The sequence below is a fragment of the Neolamprologus multifasciatus genome, chromosome 20 (genome assembly GCF_963576455.1).
Source record: "Neolamprologus multifasciatus chromosome 20, fNeoMul1.2, whole genome shotgun sequence".
In the NCBI taxonomy this organism is placed as follows: Eukaryota; Metazoa; Chordata; class Actinopteri; order Cichliformes; family Cichlidae; genus Neolamprologus; species Neolamprologus multifasciatus.
The window spans coordinates 20,147,850-20,171,586 of NC_140458.1; the positions used below are offsets into that span (position 1 = coordinate 20,147,850).

The 23,737-nt window shown below is 41.8% G+C and overlaps 3 long non-coding RNA genes across 3 annotated transcripts in view; 2 read left to right on the forward strand and 1 right to left on the reverse strand.

The window, feature by feature from the left end:
• LOC146494855 (uncharacterized) overlaps positions 1–23,737 on the reverse strand; it is a 328,407-nt gene that overhangs the window by 30,633 nt on the left and 274,037 nt on the right. The gene's annotated exons all lie outside the window — the stretch shown is intronic.
• Positions 723–23,737, forward strand: part of LOC146494856 (uncharacterized) — a 45,212-nt gene continuing 22,197 nt past the window's right edge. The window contains exon 1 of the long non-coding RNA XR_014871487.1: positions 723–1,968. This is a non-coding gene — a long non-coding RNA (uncharacterized LOC146494856). The remainder of the gene's footprint in view (positions 1,969–23,737) is intronic.
• On the forward strand, positions 17,404–23,560 carry LOC146494857 (uncharacterized). Its single transcript, XR_014871489.1, has 2 exons — positions 17,404–21,902; positions 22,091–23,560. It is a non-coding gene; the product is annotated as an uncharacterized LOC146494857 (long non-coding RNA).

Below are 23,737 nucleotides of genomic sequence, written 5' to 3' on the forward strand. Positions count from 1 at the left end.
ATCTTTTCTAATTAACAACAATAATTCCTATCTCTCCTCTTTTTACTGCTGTGGTAATAGGGGATATCATGACAGGTATTAACCCAATTATCATGAGAATTATAGCCTCCTCCATGCCCTAGCTGTGTTCCAGTGTGAAACAGTAACCATCACCATCCATCCTGCTTCCATAACAAAGCCCATTAGGAGCCTCACAGCCACAGTTATGGCTCAATGGATGTTTGCATGAGAGGGAATAAGCTTTATCTAAATAGATACTTCTAAACTCAACATAAGCTAACTTTTACAAGGCTGTTTTCAGCTTTTGCCTGACTAAACTGATGAATAAGATAAGATTTTAACAGTGGAACACCAGTGTATCATCCAATAGAGGTGTAGCTGTCAGTCTCACTTGGTTGATGAGAAAAACTCTGGTCTCATTTATGATAAACCTGTGTTGCACTGAAATATTTCAATTTGGAAATCAGATGTTTTAACCATCTGAGATCTAAGTTGCCATTATGATGTCTCCAATCCTTAAGTCTGATCTTAGGTTATCAGAATATGTCATTTTTGTTTTTATTGAACTGGTCTCCCATGACTTTGACAATCCATGATGATTCTGACCCTTTTCGAAGTCTGATTACATTTTTTTTTTTTTCGGAAAAGGCCATTTTGTCCATCTCCAAAATATATGGTTAGATTTGATAGCTTAGACTTTAGAGGGTTAACTACACAGCTATGCTCAACATGCATGAAAATAAAACAAAATACAATAAAAACAGACTTTCAGACCTGCAAACTACATGGATTTCTGGGAGTTGCTGTTTACGGCATTTTCTGCTGAAAAATCACAAGCTCACAATATACTGCTTACATATTAAATAAAGAGACTGTCTTAACTTTGCCAGTTGATAACAAATATTCTTAGTATTTTACCAGTTTTATAAAGTTAGATTTTCACAATAAACAGGTGTAAGACAAAATGTCAGACGGAGGAACAATTCTGCATTTAATAAACTGAAGTGCGAAAGCCAGCAAGTTAAATGTGTTTTTGCCTCAAAATTTGCATCTTAGAGTCAAATCACAATAAGCATAGATTAATTTTCATTTAAAATTTTAAGCTTTATTTATTTAAAATATCTCCCAGTCAGTTAACCCATGGGATTCTCAATTCTCTCCTCATCTTTATGTTGAGGATGACAATCTAAAGGGTGAGTTGGAATCTATGCATTTCACACTGTATCTCCTCCTGGGATTTGATATCCTATGTGGTGAACTGAAAAGTGTATGAACAGTAACATCAGTCTGGGCTCCCCACTGCATATGAGCAGTGATCCACTAATATACTGATGAAAGGACGTAGAGAAAGAGGAAGGATCTGATTGTTAGGAGAGGATGGATTTTCGAGGGGAAAGTCAATTATGGCTCACAAAGCACTTGGTTAAAATATCAAGGTCACCATACGGTGATAGGCCCTCTATGCGCGTGCTGTGTCAAAGTGCCATTTTTCATCGCTTTGTGTCTCTTCTGGAGGTTAGATCCATTTGGGATCCATTTATTAACCCTAAAGTGCTTGTGCTGGCAGGAGCTGGGCTCTCTGTGGTGTGGGGCTGGAGAGCTAAGAAGAGGTCGGCAGTGGAGACAGACAGAGCAGTGTGTTTGTGCTTGTGTGTACAGCAAGGGGTTGTTGCTTGTAGTCATGCACATGCACTCCGCCCATCTATCTAACAGAGTAACACTCGGACACGCTGTGATGGACAGAGGGGACACGGAAATCTACACAAACTCAATCTGTGCTTATTGTCAATAAAGATTAGAGAGATCATCAAAGAAAAGATGGGGACGGTTGTTTTTACCGCAATAATGACACGGTGCTTTAGGAGATTAAAAATCAATGGAGCCCAGCAGCTCACTGAGCGACAGTATCTTGAGATGTACAGTGTCCAAATGACTTTTCTGTTCCAGCCGTCGAAGCAAAAGGTGAAGGTAAGTCCATAGCTCTGTCAATGAAGAACAATATTTCTTTGTTGTAGGACTCAACAAAGAGGTCTGTTCAAAAGTGTATACAGCCTGCCCGGAGTGACTAAATTGCAATAAACATATACATTTTTCTATTTTTCATTCAAAATCTATAACATGGATTCCAAAGATTTTGACCTTGAGAGCAGTATTAACTTAACAGTGACTGTATTATGGTCTAGATCCATCAATGTAAATGTAATCCTAAATGTTCTTTGTAATTTCAGTAACTTGTAACTGGTGGCATGGCTGTTTTCTTGGAATTTTCTGCTCTTCTATTTGTATCCTTGGAAAGCCAGAGACAGGGTAAACAGCAGCGGATAACAGCCAAGGCATCAAGGCCTACAAATATATATAACTCTCCACTGAAACTACAACAAATAACAAACTGTCAGTCAGGCAAGGTGACAGGTGATAGAGTGACCCTCCTTTTGAAACACAAGAAAGGAAGTATATCAGAGCTGCTACACCATCCTGTATTTACATAACTGTCTGTTGGAGGCATATGGGACCCTGCAGGTCAGACAGGTTGTCAATAACAAACAATGTTAAGATGATGTGTAGCAGGCTGATGCTTTGACTTAAAATAGATACAGCAGCATACACACCTGCATCAAGATACTATAGCTGAATGATATTAAGGAAACACGCTGTGTGTAACAGCAGCATATGATCTATATTTCTTTAGGATGTGTTAAGTTCTAGCCTGTATGAGATATCCTGACAGAGCATACAAACAAGGACTATAGACTGGAATGTGCTAGTACTCTAAATCTCCATTCTTTGTAATTGCCAACAGGAGGCAGGTTCACTGATGTAAAAAGGCTGATTATACTGAAATGGGAAATGACCCTACTGCTCACCTGATCTGTGACATAACTAAATACTTTTCTGACAAGTTCAAGGACTCAATTGTTGGTTCAAAGTCTTATTAAATACAACATTTTGCTATGGCTAAGCTTCTCATCACTTGACCAACTATTATAGTGCTTTTCTACTTTCCTTGAACACTCAAGCACTTTATATAGTATTGTCATTCACACATTTCTATCTAATATTCATACTTTGGCATGCAGATGGGAGCGGCCAAGTGTTTGAACTACCAACTCTAAACAGATAAAGGCTAAAGCATGTACAAATTTAAGTATATTAGCCAAGATAGAAGTGAAGCCAGCCAGTTGTAACTTAGCTATGCAATATAAATCTATGATTGCTTGTTTTTTTTTTCAAATTTAAGTCAACTTTATGTTGATTATACTAAAGTATAGGCTTGTGTCTCAATTTTGCACAATACATACAAAAATGCAACATAATAATCCAGCACAGTCCTGTAAAGCTGGCATCACAGTTCATGTGTCCAGCTTGCACATAAGAGCGTGAGCTGACTGCAGTTCACTGAATGGCCACAGGTGGCATTAATAGCAATGCAAAGCATTCCTGTCATTACGATGAATTGAAAATACTGTGGTGCTCATTGTTACAATCTCAGACTGAAACCTTTTTATGAAAATGCTAAAGGCATTTTGTGGCACTAATTACTTATTTTCTTTTAAACTTGGCTTAAATCATTATACTATCATAGGCCCTAATTAGCTTTTTAATTAAACTTGGCCTACATTTTTCTTGTTTTGTATTTTTCTTTCTTTTTTTGTTGTTAAGATGTTCTTCTTCTGTGAACATTTACAACAAAGGTAATTAAGATAATGGAGCCTGCTTCACAATTGTCTGTCAGGGGAAAGCATGACCAAATCAGGTAAATGCCCTTGGATGTACCAGATTAGGAAATTAGCTGTTTGATAATTCATTCAGTGGGTATGGTAAAGCTTCTTTGAATCTCTTGTGTTCATTATGCCTACTGGTATGTTTGATTCATGTGTTGCTAGTCCTTTTTGTCTTTTGGAAAACTGAGACGCCTGTGAATGGATGTGATTGATCAGGGGATGTACTGTACCTTACACATTGGTGGAGTGGTACTTAGTGTGTGTGTGTGTTGGAATGTGTATATCACTACATATATGTTTGTGCATGTCTTCGTGTGTCACTGTGTCATCTGATTCTGGCTCATCAGCATGAAGCATTCTGCAATGAACACAGTCCATTAACAGTTCCCTCTAAAGGTGATTCAATGCTGACTCAGGTTCTGAGGAGAAGGAAGTGATTCTTGAAGGACAGTCTTCTGATGATGAACTCCCCCTTTTACAGTCCCCATCCCCTGGAGTGAAGAATTGTGGGATTTGCACTCCAACCCCAACCCTGTCACAAAAGGGAACTGAACAGTCTAGGGGGAAAAATGCTGATGTGAGAAATCAGGAGAAAACCATGCTGGGGTCAAGGAGAACAGAAACGCAAACAGCGAGGTGTAATGATTTAACTCAACTATAACACTTTCTATAAGAGTAAGAGAGGCCAAAGGAATAAGGAATTAAATAAGCTGTAAGGAGCAAAAAGAAAAAAAATGAAAAAAATACTCAGGAAGATAAATGAGTGTGTGAACAAGATAACACAAAGAATAGAATAGATAGAGAGTCATGTGTATGAGCAGGAAATGTTCCGATATTATCCCACAGTCTCTTTAGACAGTTTTTCTATGATAAGAGGTGATACCTCGAGTGTAAAAGGTGTTGGCTTGAAAGAGAGCTTGAGAAAAAAGAGAGATAGAGATGTAGACGGATAGAGAGGCACAGATTAAATGGAGAAAGGAGGGTGACATCACTTAGGAGATGAAACCAGCCAAAGAATAGTGTGCCCTTCAGGCTGCCGCACACTCACAAACATAGTTGTGATTTCATCACTTCACAGGGCATTGTATTGACTTACTTGATTTTTTCTGGTGACTTTTTATACAAACTAACTACTTATTGCCTGCTCCAAACAACTATCATACCCTTCACCCTGAATACATGTCTTTAAAATGTAATGATCTACATTATGGGGTGTTTTTTTGTTGTTGTTGTTGTTGTTTTTTTGGCCAGTACTGACCTCTGCCAAGCCAACAGTCTCAAACATCATACTCAGTTATTGGGCAATAATAAATTACACTAATTACTGTTATTAGTTATTACTGAATATTTGATCAAGAAGAAGTAGTATAAACATTTGAAAACTCATGTTTTCAATTTAAAACACAGACAATGTGCCCGAAAAAAAAGGGAAAATTATCATGAGTAATGAAGTGGTGTTTCCTGACTGAGAACGTCTAACTGAATGAGAATAATGCTGCATTTCCCTAAGGAAAGAGCATTCAAATCTGTTCAGTTTTATTTAAACAGTGCCAAATCACAGCAACAGTTGCCTCAAGCTGCTTTATATCGTATAAAAAGGCTTTATCATAGGCTTTATAAAAAGCCTATGATAGTACGGGGAAAACAGAAGAACAGAAAAAAAACAAAAAATTGTCAGATTTGTCTCACTGTTATGCATCTCCTCCTTAGTAGCTTCAGAGTTCGTCCTCTTAGTGTCCTATTTCTAAGTCCTCCTGTCCTATTTCTGAACTTCTCACTTTTACATCATAGTATCTTTTCCTCCTCTCAGCAGCCTTTTGAGAGTTTTGGCTTCCTTCATACCTCCTTTCCATTTCATCCCATAGTTGTACTGGTCACTGTGCAGCTTCAGAAGCATATAAACTGACAGTCTCCCATACAGAAGGTAGAATGAAGAATTGTATTCCAGTAGCTCCATTAATGACTTCCAGAATTTCTTCACAAATAAAATGTAAACATTAGAGACAAAGCTCATTAAGTACAGACACTTTAGTACCTATTGATATTTACTTAGATATGTGAAATATGCTCTTTTTCTTTTCTCTTCTTGTTCCAATTACCCCTTATAACAGGATGCAGTAGATGATGTAGATGGTTGCACCTCCCTTGCCGCTGTCATTTTTTTTTCCATAGGTGGTTGTTGGATTGGATTTTCAGAATGCTCTAGAGTATTTACCTTTGAACTAAATTGAACTAAACTAAATTTAATTGTTACAGCATGATAAAGCACAAGATGAAAGCTGAGCGACAAGACTGTCTTTGGCTGCAAACAGAATTGGACGTTATTGAAGGTGTTGTAAATTCTGTTGCAGTGGCTTTTTTTCACTGATGATGAAGTGAGTGATGACACATGAGAGTGAATAGTGCTGGAGCCCTTCAGCGTAGCAAAGCTCAGTTCGAATCATGATGTTTCTGCCTCAGGGGACCTACCTCCTCGTACAGCTGACTCTGGCTGTAAACCAATGGTGATGTGAATCAAAACCCCTGTAGCCAAGAGAAATTTGTGCATGAGCCCACTTCCAGTCTCCATTTTGCATTTTAATGTAAATGGCATCATGCATTAATCCTATTCTTACTAATGTTTTGTACAAAAATCTACAGCAGAAAAACTGAATCCCTGCAAGGATGTTTTCATAGCCTAAACCAGAGGTTGGGAAACCTTTTTGGCTGAGAGAGCCATGAACGCCACATATTTTAAAATGTAATTCCGTGAGAGCCATACAATATGCTTAAAATTAAGTACAAGTAAATGAGTGTATTTTATGCAAGACCAACACTTTTAAAGTACAATAAGTCTCTGAATTATTTTTAATAACTTTGTTATGCTGTTGCTAACCAAAGATGAATAAAGTACTTCTTATCATTAATGCGACTTCTGGCGCTGCATGGGTTTGCTGATGGCTTTGTAGTCTGGTTGATACGTGGTGAGATTAAGCTTCATGCAGGCATTGAGACTTCCATTCGTTAAACACGATCGTAGGTTGGTCTTAATGTTGTTTAGATGTGAGAACGACTGCTCACATGCATATGTAGAGCCAAACATTATCAGTACAGCAATACTCACACGCTGCAGTGTGTGGTATGTGATGTGAACAACAAAGAGTTCTAGCTTGTTTTCAAACGCAAACAGTGCTTGTTGAAGGGATAAGACTGTATTTCCAACACCTTGCATTTTCACATTGAGCTGGTTCAGATGTTCAGTCATGTCCACGAGATAGTAGAACTTCAGGAGCCACTCACTGTTAGCTAACTCAGGATGCTCGACGTTTTTCATTTCAAAAAAAGTCCGGATTTTGCTCAGACAAGCTGCGAAACAGCTGAGCACCTTCCCTCTTGAGAACCAACACACATTGCTGTGCAGAAGAAGACCAGGATAATTATTCCCAACTTCATCCAGCAGTGTTTTAAACTGGTGAACATTTAAAGCTCGGGCAACAATAAAGTTGACCACCCAAATGACCAGCGACATCACCTCACCAAGGTGCTCGCCACACATCTGAGCACAAAGCGCCTCCTGATGTAGGATGCAGAGAAAACCTAGGATGGGTCTCTTTTCATGTTCACGAAGAAGTGCTACAAATCCTCTGTACACAGCGAAATAAGTTTATCCATCGGTAGATTTTTTTCTTTGGCGAACTCAGTGAAAGACTTGAATAAATCCTCCCCTCTTGTTGTCCCTTTCATAGGCAAAACAGCAAGACTTTCCTCACGCAGTGTGTCACCGACAACATACCTTGCAATCACGCTGAACTGGGATAAATGGCTTACGTCTGTTGACTCATCCAAAGTGAGAGAAAAGAAGGGTGCTGCATTTATGTCCTTCACTTGTGTTGCCTCAATTTGATTTGACATCATGATGGTACGATCGTGAACAGTTCTTGCCAACAGAGGCATGGCTTTTATTCGTTTGACTATCTTGTCTTTATCCGAAAAGTCATCAAAAAGTTCATCAAGCATTAATGTTTTGGCATACTCCCCATCTGTGAATGGCTTTCCGTTTCTTACAATTGCTAAAGCGCCAGCAAAGCTAGCTGAATTCCAATCACCTTGTTGGGTCCAAACACGGAGTTGCTGCTGACTAGCTTGCTCTCTGCAGAGTAGCTCTTGACATGCTTTCTTCCTGCTGTCCCCCGCAGGATATTTCGATGCATAGTTGCAGTCTTACACGCCTCTCTGCAGCTTCTCTCCTCCTGCTACCCCCCCAAAAACCCATCTCCATAGAGACTGTGTCTGCTTCCAAAAAGACAAAAAACAAACTAAAAACCAGCAACAAACAACTTAAACAATCACAAAGAAAGAACAATACAGTATCCACATCTGAACCAAAGAGTAAAACAGTGAAATGTGGATTATTAAATATTAGGTCTCTCTCCTCCAAGTCTCTGTTAGTACATGACTTAATAATTGATCAACAAATTGATTTACTCTGCCTTACAGAAACCTGGTTGCAGCAGGATGATTATGTTAGTTTAAATGAATCAACACCCCCGAGTCATTCTAACTACCAGAAATCTCGAAGCACAGGTCGAGGGGGCGGTGTGGCAGCAATTTTTCACACCAGTCTATTAATTAATGAAAGACCAAGACAGACTTTTAATTCATTTGAAAGCCTGATGCTTAACATTGTCCACCCCAGCTGTGAAACTCAGAAACCAGTCTTACTTGTTATCATCTATCGTCCACCTGGGCCTTACACAGAGTTTCTGTCTGATTTCTCAGACTTTATATCTAATTTAGTTCTGAGCTCAGATAAAATAATTATTGTGGGTGATTTTAACATCCATGTAGATGCTAAGAATGACAGCCTCAACATGGCATTTAATCTGTTGTTAGACTCAATTGGTTTCTCTCAAAATGTAAAAGAACCCACCCACCACTTTAATCACACTCTAGATCTTGTTTTAACATATGACATAGAAACTGAACATTTAACAGTGTTTCCTGAAAACCCTCTCCTGTCTGATCATTTCTTGATAACATTTACATTTACAATAATTGATTACGCAGCAGTGGAGAGTGGACTTTATCAAAGTAGATGTCTTTCTGAAAGCGCTGTAACTAAGTTTAAGAATATAATCCAGCCACTGTTATCATCGTCAATGCCCTGTACCAACACAGAGCAGAGCAGCTATCTGAACGCTACCCCAACAGAGGTCGATTATCTTGTTAATAATTTCACCTCCTCACTACGTACGACTCTGGATACTGTAGCTCCAGTGAAAACTAAGGTCTCTAATCAGAAGTACCTGACCCCGTGGTATAATTCTCAAACACGTACCCTAAAGCAGATGACTCGTAATCTGGAGAGGAAATGGCGTGTTACAAATTTAGAGGATCATCATTTAGCCTGGAGAAATAGTTTGTTGCTTTATAAGAAAGCCCTCCGCAAAGCCAGAACAGCTTACTACTCATCACTGATTGAAGAAAATAAGAACAACCCCAGGTTTCTCTTCAGCACTGTAGCCAGGCTGACAAAAAGTCAGAGCTCTTTTGAGCCAACCATCCCTTTAACGTTAACTAGTGATGACTTCATGAACTTCTTCACAAATAAAATTTTTATCATTAGAGAAAAAATTACCAATAATCATCCCACAGATGTAATATTATCTACAGCTACTCTTAGTTCCATTGATGTTAAGTTAGACTCTTTTTTTCCAATCGATCTTTCTGAGTTAACTTCAATAATTACTTCCTCCAAACCATCAACGTGTCTTTTAGGCCCCATTCCTACAAAACTGCTCAAAGAAGTCCTGCCATTGGTTAATTCTTCGATCTTATATATGATCAACCTATCTCTAATAATCGGCTATGTACCACAGGCCTTCAAGGTGGCTGCAGTTAAACCTTTACTCAAAAAGCCATCTCTAGACCCAGCAGTCTTAGCTAATTATAGGCCAATCTCCAACCTTCCTTTCATATCAAAAATCCTTGAAAGAGTAGTTGTCAAACAGCTAACAGATCATCTGCAGAGGAATGGTTTATTTGAAGAGTTTCAGTCAGGTTTCAGAGTTCATCACAGCACAGAAACAGCTTTATTGAAGGTTACAAATGATCTTCTTATGGCCTCTGACAGTGGACTCATCTCTGTGCTTGTCCTTCTTGACCTTAGTGCAGCATTCGATACTGTTGACCATAATATTCTATTAGAGCGATTAGAACATGCTGTAGGTATTACAGGTATTGCACTGCAGTGGTTTGTATCATATCTATCTAATAGACTCCAATTTGTGCATGTAAATGGAGAGTCCTCTTCACACACTGAGGTTAATTATGGAGTTCCACAGGGTTCGGTGCTAGGACCAATTCTGTTTACATTATACATGCTTCCCCTAGGCAGCATCATTAGAAGACATAGCATACATTTTCACTGCTATGCAGATGACACCCAGCTCTATCTGTCCATGAAGCCAGATAACACACACCAATTAGTTAAACTGCAGGAATGTCTTAAAGACATAAAGACTTGGATGGCCACTAACTTTCTGCTTCTTAACTCAGATAAAACTGAGGTCATTGTACTCGGCGCTGAAAAGCTTAGAAATATGGTATCTAACCAGATTCTTACTCTGGATGGCATTACCTTGGCCTCCAGTAACACTGTGAGGAACCTTGGAGTCATTTTTGACCAGGATATGTCCTTCAACGCACATATTAAACAAATATGTAAGACTGCGTTCTTCCATTTGCGCAACATCTCTAAAATTAGAAATATCCTGTCTCAGAGTGACGCTGAAAAACTAGTTCATGCATTTATTACTTCCAGGCTAGACTACTGCAATTCATTATTATCAGGATGTCCAAAAAACTCACTGAAAAGCCTTCAGTTAATCCAAAATGCTGCAGCAAGAGTACTGACAGAGACTAGAAAGAGAGAGCATATTTCTCCTGTTTTGGCTTCCCTTCATTGGCTTCCTGTTAAATCCAGAATTGAATTCAAAATCCTGCTCCTCACATACAAGGTCTTAAATAATCAGGCCCCATCTTATCTTAATGACCTTGTAGTACCATATCACCCTATTAGAGCACTTCGCTCTCGCTCTGCAGGCCTACTTGTTGTTCCTAGAGTGTTTAAAAGTAGAATGGGAGGGAGAGCCTTCAGTTTTCAGGCCCCTCTTCTGTGGAACCAGCTTCCAGTTTGGATTCAGGAGATAGACACTATCTCTACTTTTAAGATTAGGCTTAAAACCTTCCTTTTTGCTAAAGCATATAGTTAGGGCTGGACCAGGTGACCCTGAATCCTCCCTTAGTTATGCTGCAATAGATGTAGGCTGCCGGGGGATTCCCATGATGCATTGAGTTTTTCCTTTCCAGTCACCTTTCTCACTCACTATGTATTAACTGACCTCTCTGTATTGAATCGTATCTGTTATTAATCTCTGTCTCTCTTCCACAGCATGTCTTTATCCTGTCTTCCTTCTCTCACCCCAACCGGTCGCAGCAGATGGCCGCCCCTCCCTGAGCCTGGTTCTGCCGGAGGTTTCTTCCTGTTAAAAGGGAGTTTTTCCTTCCCACTGTCTTGCTCATAGGGGGTCATATGATTGTTGGGTTTTTCTCTGTATCTATGAAGTGCCTTGAGGCGACATTTGTTGTGATTTGGCGCTATATAAATAAAATTGAATTGAATTGAATTGAATTGAAAAGTAGTATGGCGTGTGTCAAAGTGACGCTTTAGATTTTACAGTTTCATCGATGCAATTTTATCATTACATATTGGACACACTGCAGAACCTTGCTCTCTCCACAAAGGCGAATTCCTCTGTCTATTCCTACTGAAAAGTACGATACTCCTCATCTTTTTTTCTTTTAGCCATCTTCTTCGATAAAAGGGTTGCTGCAATTAGCTAACTGACTACTTGATTAAGAGGCGGGAAGGTTACTTTCTGACCTCACCACAACCCGTGTACGTTAGGTATTATCCAATAAAATTTTGGTGTTGTCCTGGAGGGCAGCTGTGATTGGCTCCAGCCACCCCCAACCATGAACATGAGCGGAAGGAAATTAATGGATTACAATACATGAGAATGTCAAAAGAGCCACATCTGGCTCGCGAGCCAGTGATTCCCGACCCCTAGCCTAAACATGTATTCACTATTCACTATATACTGATCTGCACCACCCAGGTCTATTCCCTTTATTTGACTGCTTTTTAAGCTGGCTATGGCCAGAACTTGATTGAAAATGCCCCACCAGTTACCACTCACCCATTTTCTTCCACTTATCAAATTCAGGGTCGTGAGTCATCATAGAACTTTGAACTTGGGAGAAATCCAGAGTATCCAGAGAGAACCCACACAGACATGGAGAGGACATGCAAACTCCACAGAGAATGGAACTTCTTGCTGTGAGGTGACAGTGTTAACCACCACTGAAATTACTGAAAGAGAACACAGACAGCAACACATGACATGTAAAAACATTCAGACACATGATGTGCAAAATCTCTATCTTATCAACTAGTAAAGGTAATGCATTAGACTTGTAAGATCTCTGGACTTTTAGATGATAATCTTTTTTTGTATTTCATGGACTCTACTTGTGAAAATGTTTACTGTGTTCATTCCACCACTGAATAAACTATGTATAAAATAAGCTGATTGCTGCTGTAGCTGCTGAAGCACTGCATTGTATTTCTCCAAAAAAACTGCAGAAATTGGAGAAAGTGTCACGAAGTGGGATGGACTCAAGCGCAGAATACAGTTCTGTTTATTACTATACAACACCAGGTGCACATATATACAAGTGAGAAGGCGGGGGGAATCCAGGGCACAGGAAAATCCGGGATAGGAGCTCTTCACACACGAGGGACTTCACAAAAAACACAGCACACCAGCAAGCCCACACAGCACACCAGCAAGCCCGCACACCAAGGGTTCCAGGGAAACGGAATTCCTGTTACAGACAACAAGTGCTTAATCCAAAGGGTCAGCGATACGAAAAGGCAACAAGAGACTAGTAGTCCGGAGCTTACTACCGAGGCTACTCAATAGTCCAGCGACGAGATGTTTCCAGCCACTTCCTTAAGTAGTGGATGAGTTCAGGCGATGAGCCACAGGTGTGTGATTAACTTCAGGTGCAAGGGCCAGGGGCAGGAGCCCGCAATGAGCTCCGCCCCGGCGAGACACGGCAAGCGTGAGAGAGGTAGATGTAAACAAGAAACATATTTAGCCAACCTGAGTCAGCCGGGAAGACACGGGGACCATGACAGAAAGAGAATGATTCATGAAGGGGGCCCTGTTGATGCTAATGTAAAGAAAACAGTAGGTATACAGATTGAAAACCTGTAAAAAAACAAAAAAAAAGCATGCCGCCTAATCCTAGTCCTCACTCATAGAAAGCAGTTTCACAAAAAAAATCATACAGCAAATTAGAAGGTTCATGGCAAGCTAAATAACACTGTAATAACCACCACCACCAAGAAAAAAACAGAACAGTAAATTAAGTTTAAACACCTTTATTTCTTTACTTTTTACATTTCTTTGATACTGAATTCAGTGGCACTTTTAGATGTGAGGACCAATTGTGGCCATGAATAAACACATATTAAACCTCTTGGTCAAAGCACTGACTGTTGCCTATAATGGCATTATAATGTGAATTTCTATTAATGTTGAGTGAAGAATAAACAGCTTACTTATTTTACTTTGTGTAAAATAACCTGTTTTATACATTTTTAAACAGTATAGTGGATACAGTATAATATGTACAGTTGTTTCCCGATTGAACTGATGATCTCATCATGTATTCCTTCTTTATTTTCTGTAAGAGACCAAAATCAACACAGCACTGGTGAATCTGTTTGATTCGGTTAAATAATAAAAACAACCAGAGACGGCAACACCACCTTTCCTCATCATCATGTAGCGCCTTGTTTTTCTTAAAAGCCCTTTTTCTGTGTCTTTTGTTTCTAGCACTTACAGAGTAAACATTTATATTTTTCTCAGGCCTGAGGGTTCTGATCTGAATATTCATAGACTATTGATTATTTCAGCTCTGGAAATGTAGGCTACCCTGTCACCCTTATATGGTAAACACCTGTTCCTCACTTTTCCATGAGTGTGTCTTTAAAGGTTAATTGATAGAACAAAGTAATAGCTGAGGATGAAGCTGGTCACAGGAGCTTATTACCAGCATCAGCAATCTACCCAACAGTTGAAAAAAATCACAAGCTAACAATAAATGACTAACAGCAAATATGTATCGACAGTATTATATGAATCATGTGATTAAAATACACATTACTTTGAATCTTTTTCTTACTCACAACTCAGATGAATGTACTTGTTTTAAACAACTCTCAGCGCAATCCTTATTATTTTGTGGATTCTGTCACTAACGCAGGTGTTCAGTTGCATTAATGTGTTTGTTTGTTTTTACTTCCATCCATCCATCCATTCTGTTCCGCTTATTTTTTTCAGGGTCACTGAGGGGCTGGAGCCTATCCCAGCTACCATAGAGTGAGAGGCAGGATACACCCTGGACTGGTCCCCAGTCTGTCGCAGGGATAACACATAGAGACAGGCAACCATTCGCACTCACATTGTGTGTTATTCAACTTCCCTCTGTTCTTTTTTTACTGGTAATTTTTAAGTTGCTCTGTATTTGACCTCTTAAGGCAATTGTAAAACACAGGGTTTTCCAGCTAGATTTCTGAGAATCTCTGGGAATAATGTTAACAAACCAATTTAAAATGTCAGAGAGCAGTGTAGCATATGACAGTGGTAAGAAGGACAGAGTCATCTCCTCATTATATCAACCCTTAATGCTGTAGACTTTTGTCACTAGGTTAACGGAGTTTACAAAATGTCCATGCAGTTATAATTTTGGAGCAACAAGAGGAGATCTGTTTCACTTTGTCTCAAAGGGAGATGGGAGATGTAGCGTATTGGTGCATACAGTCACAGTTTGAGTGAATGTCAGAGGCCTTTTTATCCCTCACTGTGTTTGTGATTGATACACTCAAAGTGTGAACTGAAGGCTTTGTGTGAGGCACATAAAGGAAAGGCAGCTGCTCCAAAGTCTTTTTAATAGCAATAAATCAAACTGGAAACAAATACATCAGTGATAACGAAACATGTTTTTTGATGCAGTGAAATAATATATAATTTGATGATAATGTGGCAAGCTCAGACAAGGAGGAGACAGAGGTGTTATTTGGTATTGCTTCCCCATATTGTCAGGGAGCACAGGCGTTTATTTCCAACAGAAAAACACCGCCGCTAACCCAACTGCTCAGCGTAGCTCTAGCATAACAACAACAAGAAAAAGGCGCTCTCTCTCCCAGAAAACACAGTCGCAGAGAGAGTGTGTCACATGGCAACCATGGCAACATATTGCTGCCGCCTGAAACAACAGAAAACAGCTGTCAAACAAAACCAAAACAGTCCTGACCAGCCCTACATAGCCCCCACCTAAGGGGTCAGTCATCCCCGACAACCCCATTACCCAACACAAAGTCCTGCAAATGTCTAGGTGTCTTCTTTCGGCGCACCGGCCAATCTCGACCGGCAGGGGAAGAGTCACTCGGATCAGAACATGGAGTGCCACCAGCATCCCCTGCCCCGGCGGCTGCTGGACCACGCGGTCGGTACAGTGAGAGTCTGTCCTGGTGCAACACCACCATGCGCTCCGGGCCCGGCATGCGGATCCGGTACACCACTTCTGTTAGCCACTCCACGACCTCCACCAGCCCTTGCCAGTGACTGCGGAGCTTGGGGGACACTCCTCTCTTGCAAACCAGGCAGTAAACCCAAACCTTGTCGCCAGGCATGAAAGCTCCCCCTCGGCACCTGGTGTCGTAGGCTCTTTTCTGTCGTACTCCGGCGCTGGCCTGGGCCTGGCAGGTGTAGTCATGAACCACCTGCAGCCTCCTGTAGTAGTCCATCTCTGACCCACCATCAATCTCTGGCTCGGGGGGCGAACACCAAATCCACGGGTGTCCAGAGCTTCCGTCCATACATCAAGGTGGCATGCGTGCACTGGCTAGACTCCTGAACCACAGTCCGATACGACCAAAGGACCAGGGGCAGATGTCGGTCCCAATCCCGCTGGTGGTGGCTGGTGAGGATGACGAGCTGGGTGGCCAGCATACGGTTGAAGCGCTCGACCAAGCCATCGCTTTGCGGGTGGAGCGGTTTGGTTGTTGTCTTCTCCACCCCCAGCAGCCGACAGATCTCCCCGAAGACCTTCGATTCGAAGTTACACCCCTGGTCACTGTGGAGCTCAGCCAGGACCCCAAAACGGGTGAACATCTCCTCCACCAGTTTCTCTGCCGTCGTGGTTGCAGTCTGATCTGGCACTGCGTAGGCCTCCAGCCACTTTGTGAAATAGTCCATGGCCACCAACACATACCAGTTCCCTAACTCTGTGACGGTGAAAGGCCCTAGGACGTCCACTCCCACACGCGCCATCGGGGCCCCCACCAGGTACTGCTGCAGGGGGGCAGTGGAGCATTGAGTTGGACCCTTCTGTGCCATGCAGGTGTCACAGCAGTGCACATGAAGTTCCACATCCCGTCAACAACCAGGCCAGTAGAACCATCCCCTGAGACGGCGGAGAGTTTTGGCATTCCCATAGTGGCCGGCCCCCACTGAGCTGTGGACAAGCCTGACCTCCAGTCAGCGGGCCACCTGACCTTCTGGGTGTTTGAAGTTCAGGAGCCAAGTTAGAGATGCATGGTCAGTGCGCAGGAGGAACTGGCAGTCGTGCAGGTATGGCCGGAAGTGCCGCAACACCAGCACTACGGCGAGCAGCTCCCGCCGAGTCACACAGTAGTTCCTCTCGGCTCGCCCTAGAGCATGGCTGAAGTATGCCACCACTCGTTCTCCGGCCTCATCCTGCTGTGAAAGGACCACCCTGACTCCTACATTGCTAGTGTCAGTGTCCACAATGACAGGTTGTCGATTGTCGGGGTGGGCCAGGACTGGAGCTCTGGTGAGGGCCTCCTTCAGCTGTGCAAAAGCCGCAGCGCATGCATCACCCCCGGCCAAAGGGCTAGCCCTTATCAGTCAGGCGGTGGAGAGGGCTGGCGATCGTCGCGAACCCCTTGATGAACCAGCGGTAGTAGGAGGCTAGGCCCAGGAAGCTCCGCAGTTCTTTGACGTTTGAGGGAGTCGGCCAGTCCCAGAACGCAGCCACCTTTGCGGGGTCAGTGGCAATACGTTGAGCGCTGATCACATGGCCCAAGAACGTGGTCTCTCTCGCCAACAGCCGGCACTTCGCAGGGTAGAGCCGCAGCCCAGCTTGTCGGATGGCACTGAAGACCTCGCTGAGGTGGAACAGTGCACTGTCGAAGTTGCCACCGTGCACCAACAGGTCATCCAGGTACACAACACAGCGGCTACAAGGGATGTTCACGAGCACCCTCTCCATAAGCCTCTCAAACGTCGCTGGCACATTGCAGAGCCCGAATGGCATGACCCTGAACTGCCACAACCCCTGTCCGATGGTGAATGCAAACTGCTTCGGGTGCTAGCTCCACCTGCCAGTAACCACTGCGTAGGTCAGGCTGGCTGAACCAGCTGGAGCTGGTAATGTAATCCAGGGCCCCGTCAATGCGCGGAAGCGGATACGAGTCCTTCTTGGTGACTGCATCGAGACGGCGAAAATCCACGCAGATCCTCGGGCTGCCATCCTTCCTCTGCCGTTTCCAGAGGGGCAGCCGGTGTGGGCGCAGATGGATGGGTTGAGCATCGCCGGTGTCAATGGTGTGCTGGACGAGCCCCGTCATGCCTGCAGTCTTTGTCACTGGCGGAAAAGATGTCCACGCAACGGTTTCTTCCCCCGCATGTCAGCTCTCTCCCCCGTCACCGTCATCAGATGGATGTCGGTGGGTGACCAACCCATCACCAGCAGCCTGGACATTCCAGGGAGCACACCAGTTTGTATTAGGAAATGGTAGACCCTGTGTCCCCTCACTACCCCCCCCCCCCCCCCCCGAGCACCAGCTCAGCTCTTTCAGCCTCAAGGAGTGCCTCATGGACAGTTCGAGGCATGGCCCAGTGGACGTGTTGGCGCAATCGCTCTGGAAAAAGTCCTCGCAGAAAAGCATGCAGGCTAAGCTCCTCATGGGCTGCTGCTGGGAGCCACGACGAGCATACAGCATCATATCCGCTGCAAAGGTGCCCGGTTGGTCAGCTGCTCCCTGCTCTGATCAGTGGAGTGCCGCTGCCCAAATCGCCTCTCGAGTGCCATGGTGAGGCCCTGGAGCTCTGTCGAGGCTAGGTCAAGGAGTACCTGCAGTGCATCTCCTTCCAATGTTAGCACTGACATGGACTGACGTCGCCACGGTGTGCTCACGCCATTGGGACTCGTCGGGGGACTTACATGGCTGGTCGCTTCCTCTCGCTTCAATCGCCAGCTCCCCAAGCAGTGAATGCTCTCCTCGACGGCTAGCTCCAGCCTCTGAATATCTCTCTCCATTCTGGTGAGGGTGAGCTATCCCACTTCTGACACCAATGTGGCGAGCTCAGACAAGGACAGAGGTGTCATTTGGTCTTGCTACCCCGTATTGCCAGGGAGCACAGCCGTTTATTTCCAACAGAAAAACACTGCTCGGCGTAGCTCTAGCATAACAACAACAAGAAAACGGCACTCTCTCTCCTAGAAAACACACAGTTGCAGAGAGAGCGCGTCACATGGTAACCATGGCAACATAACGCTGCCGCCTGACACAACAGAACACAGCTGTCAAGCAAAACCCAAACAGCCCTGACCCGCTACAATAATATTTCATCACATATTATCATAATATATACTATTAAATGTTATACTACATTCACTTGATCCTCATGTCCTTTACACTTTTCTTAATCTCTGAGTGAAGTTATCTCATTCACTTTTCTCTCCTTGAGAGATACAGCGGCTATACCTTTATCTAGTGGACACATTGTGAAACAGACTGTACGCATAACGGTGTGTTGCGTTGCGAATATTTGTTGAGCTTATAAAAGTGTTGCCATTGAAATTACCTGCCAGAAAACATTATTTCTTTTCTACTTGCTACTTTTCTGTCATGCTTATACCAAGACAAGACCACAGCTTATGACAATCTGCATAAAAATTGTCATTCCAGATCGATCCATCCCACTTTAATCCTTGAGTATAGGACTATTTTGCAAAAATGATCATTTTGCTCTTTCATCTCTTTGTGTGCTATAAACCCAAGTGATGGATACAACAACTGGATTGTATTTTATATAGCATTGTTCCCTTGATTTAGGCTCAAATTGGTTTGATCTTAAAATACACACAGCGCTGGGAAATAAAAAATTACCTCAAATGCATTGAAGCTACAGTAATGAGCCTCTTTGGAAAATGTAAGGAGCACAAGGTTTACATATTTGTGGAAAGACGCAGAACAGTTTGCAGAACAATAAATACTCAAGTAAAGTACAGATACCTGAAAATGAACCAATACAATAATGAAGTATTTGCACTTCATTGCTTCCCACTTCTGTCATCTTACAGTAAATATATTTATTTGCAACACAAATCAGCCAGCCTGTAACCCTGACATTATCCCCTCTTGAACAGACACTCCAAGACAGCTTTCCAGGTTTGTCCAGATGCTGCCTGTTGAGCTTCACAATGAGGGAAGGGTCCAGGATGAACGAGTGGGGGATTCATGAGTGCTCCTCCCAGTCTACCAAGATCTGGAAGTTACAGGCTTTAACTGGGAGACATGGAAGGGGAGATGCATTTTCATTGAAGGAGAAAACATGAGATGGATGGCAAATGGAATAATCAATTGATATCATCAAAAGGATCAAGAGTGAGTTTACAAGACATTCCTTTCTGTTGAATGTCTTTCTACTGTTAGCATAGCATCGACTTTGACTGCATTAAACGGGAAAACCCAGTGACTGAGGAAATTAGTTGAGCATATTCTACTCAGGTGAGATGTGAGCTTCATAAGTGGAGCCTATACAGCTGAGTGTTGATTCTAATTCTTGATGGTTCAACCCCAGGTTCTGACAGTGTTTTTAATTTGGAAGTGGCTGTAGCTCAGGTGATAGAGGAGGTCACCTCCTAATCAGAAGGTGGTGGTTGGTTCGTCTGCTACAGTCTGCATGCCAAATATCCTTGCGCAAGATACTAACCCAGGTTGCTCTCCAATACATCCATCGCGGTATGAATGTTAGATAGAAAGAGCATAGGCAAAAGTGCTTTTGTGTGTCACGCACCTTGAGTGCTCAGAGTAGAAAAGAGCTATATAAAAATCAGTCCATTTACATTTATGTCCAGATTAAACAGTGTGCATTCACTTGGTGCAACTGTTTTCTTCACCTTGAAAGTTGGAGCTCTGGTTAATGTAGATGTGGTACTAAACTGCATGTGGTACTAAAATGCATATTGTTTTGAACTTTTTCCTTTTTGTCAATGTCACGTGGATAAGCATAAGAAAGATACACATTCACACCAAAGAAAGACCCTGAGGATCTTTTTGTCATGCTGAATTTTTAAAAATACTGCAACTGTGGCTTTGCCTGGAGGGCTACTTCTTTAACCTGGTCGATGTCTTCTTCTCTCTTATTTGCCCTATCATAACTCACCACCGTCCCTAAATCCAGTCTGCCCTTGCCCTTTACTCTACCACCACCATGAAAATGCTGTAGACAGAATCAAGTGAATTTTTTAGTGAGTTTCCCAAATATTTTGTAGCTGGGGGACCAACTTCTTCCCCCTTTGAGTGGGTCATAAAATTATTATGAATCTAGGTGTTTTTTTTCTCTCAGTTCTAAAAAGAAATTATTACCCAGAAAGCAGTTTCTGCAGAGCCTCTAGCTCTTCTTCAAGCCACTTTCCCAGGGAGTGGGAGTGAATGTGGGCATGAGGGATGATATTTTTGACACAGCTGTGTGCATGGTTGTATTGTCGATTTATGAATATTAATTGAGATTTGACACTATTATTGCCTGAAATGCATGCTGAAAGATGGCATCTTGCCCGTATCATCTACACCGCAATAAAAAGTTAAATTGGAGTGCTGCACCATATTCTTTATCTATGATTTATGCACTTTACCATGACTGAAAATAGAGTCTAAGAATCTCAGGACAAAATAAAGTACGTATATAAAACTACATCCTCAAACTCTAAATATCTAACTCTAATGTCATGGAAAATGGAGAGAGAAATTTTTCCAGAGTTAACATTATTTTCCTCTAAAAGAGTCATTTTCCCTCATTTTGGATTGTAATCATTTCGATTGGCCGCCAGAGTTGGAGCAAAAAAAACAGAGGAAATTCCATTGGAGTAATATGGCATGACCACGCCCACTATACCGCAGTGGAACAGAGACAACTGTCAGCGGTGAGCCAGGTAAGTGAGTAAAGTGCTCAATAATGATTGAATTTAGGATAAAATGGGGGGGTTTCTGTTTATCTTAAAGGTCTGTAAGTAAGATTACAGCTTGAGAGTTTGTGGGTCTTACATACTGCATAATTGGCAAGGTTGATGCTTGCGTTAGCTTCTGCTAAATTAATGTCGTTAGACTACTCACAGACAGCATTAAGGTATATATCACTAAACTAAGTTTAGCATTGCTCAATAGCTGCTTTAGGTAGTATAATTGACCAGGGTAGTGTGTTTTTAGCAAATCCAGTGCACCAACGTTTTATCCAAAAAAGGTCAGTGAGCACATGTGTTTTACTCCAAACTGAGTCATATGAAAATTGACTTTTTTACCTGATGTTCTGTTAGTAATATGTGTGTTTTATCGAGGATTGACGTTTGTGGATGTTTCACCTGTTCAGTTAGAAGGCACGTGTGGTTTACCCTGAATTGAGTCACATACACGACTGTTTTCGCCTGATCTTTGATTAGGAACATGTGTGTTTAATGGAGTGAATCTTGAATGTGTACTGCTGTTAGTTTAGCAAGCACGTGTGTTTTACTCTAATTGAAAAGCATACATGGTTGCAGTCTGCACAAGTGTGCAGTTTTAGATGTTTCTTAAGCCCTATGTGTTTTGTGTGTGCCTGTGTTTTGTTCAATTTTGTAAGTATTTGTAGTAAATCTAATTATTTAAAAATATCCTTTTCATATCATGAAGGATGCAAGCTGTGCATGTGAAGTGCAGAGAACAACAGAAGTGCATCAGTTTTGAGGGCCAGCTGACCTACAGATCATTTTTGGAATGCGGTGAGTAAAAAACGTCAACATTTCCTGCGTGTTTCATGGTGTGAATCAGTCAAGCTTTGGGGATGATGTTATAATAGCTGCTATACCAACTGTTTAGGTTTATTTTGATCAATTTATTTAATTTCACTTTCTTTGCCTTGTTCTGGTGTTTATTTCAAATGTATAATGCAATTTTATTATGTTCACAGTTGCCAAGAAGTTCAACATCCCGAACATATGGCTTCTCTAAGATACTTGATCTAATTGTGAAGGATATGAAAATCCTGGAGGGGATGGAATTACGATTGCCCTGCATGATGACCCAGTACATGGAACTATTGTCCAAGTTACTACTGACAACCTTGGTCTTCACTGTCTGTTTGGTTTTCTAGAGTCATTTAGTGCCAGATATTGTTGCCACTTTTGTCTTGCTGAGAAAGAGGACTTTCAGAAAGAGTTTACAGAGGATTCACCCAAGATAATCATGCAAACTCAAGCACTTCATACTGAACATTGCCAAAAAATGGAGGCAAATCCCAGACTGCCTTATGTGATGGGTGTTAAACAGTCTTGGATTCTAAACTCATTGCAGTGCTTCAATACATGTGAAAATTTCTCTGTTGATATTATGCACAATATCTTGGAGGGAGTGGCACCATATGAAATGAAACTGATTATGTTACATGCAATAGATCAGTATACAACATCAAAGGAAGTGGACATGAGAATTAAGAGCTTTAACTATGGCTAAATGGAACAAAACAACAAACCACCTACAGTGAAGTTGGGAGAGGACTCAAATGACTTGGAGTTAAATGCCATCCAGTCCTGGTGTTTACATCGACATCTACTACTCATCTTTGGAGACTTAGTTTGTCCAAACGATCAGCACTGGCATTTGCTACTGCTGTTGTTTCAAATAGTGAATATTGTATTTTCAGCAGTGTTATCAAAAGGTATCACTATTTTCTTGAAACACCTGATCGCCAAACACCACAGGTTATTCAAAGGTTTTTTTCCACACAAGAAGCTGCTACCAAAGCATCATTTCATGAAACATTATCCTACATGTATACTTAAAACAGGACCACTTTTGCAAAGCTGGTGCATACGCAATGAAGCAAAACACAGCTTCTTTAAAAAAAAAAAAAAAAACAATTGAAAAGTTTCAAAAATGTAATTAAAACATTGGCAACAAAACATCAAAGTCCTATTGCTTTCAGTTGGCAGACATTTGACCCCAAGAGACTGACCACTGGACCAGGTAAAATGCTTTCTTGAAATGCATTGGACTGGGGCTGCGAGATGGCAGAGACTCTTCAGCTACCAATCAATACCAAGGTGTTAAATGTTAGATGGGCAAAACAGCATGGAAATATTTATTGTGCAGATTTAGTTGTTTGTATAAAAGTCCATTGTGAAATGCCAAGTTCTACCATGTTGTTGTGAAGGATGAGAGGTTATTGTTGATTACTTTTGCACTGCAAACAGTCTCAATGAGCATTTCGATGATTTTCAAGTTCTGTGTAAAAGAACCTCATGCAATTCATGCCAAAGAGCTTTTCTGTTGTAAAGCATTTGATTTACAGGTGTCATACAGTCGTGGTGATTCCAGTTTTTATATTGTACCATACTGTTTCCTCTTAACAATAAAGGTGGCTGCTAAAACAAAAATATATTTTTCTGGTTTATTTATTGTACCTTTAAAACCTTGCCGTGAATGATTGTAATACAGTTATATAGTGATGTGATGGCTGCGTGCAGGCAGGAGAAGGACCCAAAGTGCAGACTCCGGAGACAAAACTTAAACTCAAAACCGCTTTAATCTTAAACTCAAATATAACATAACTGGAAAT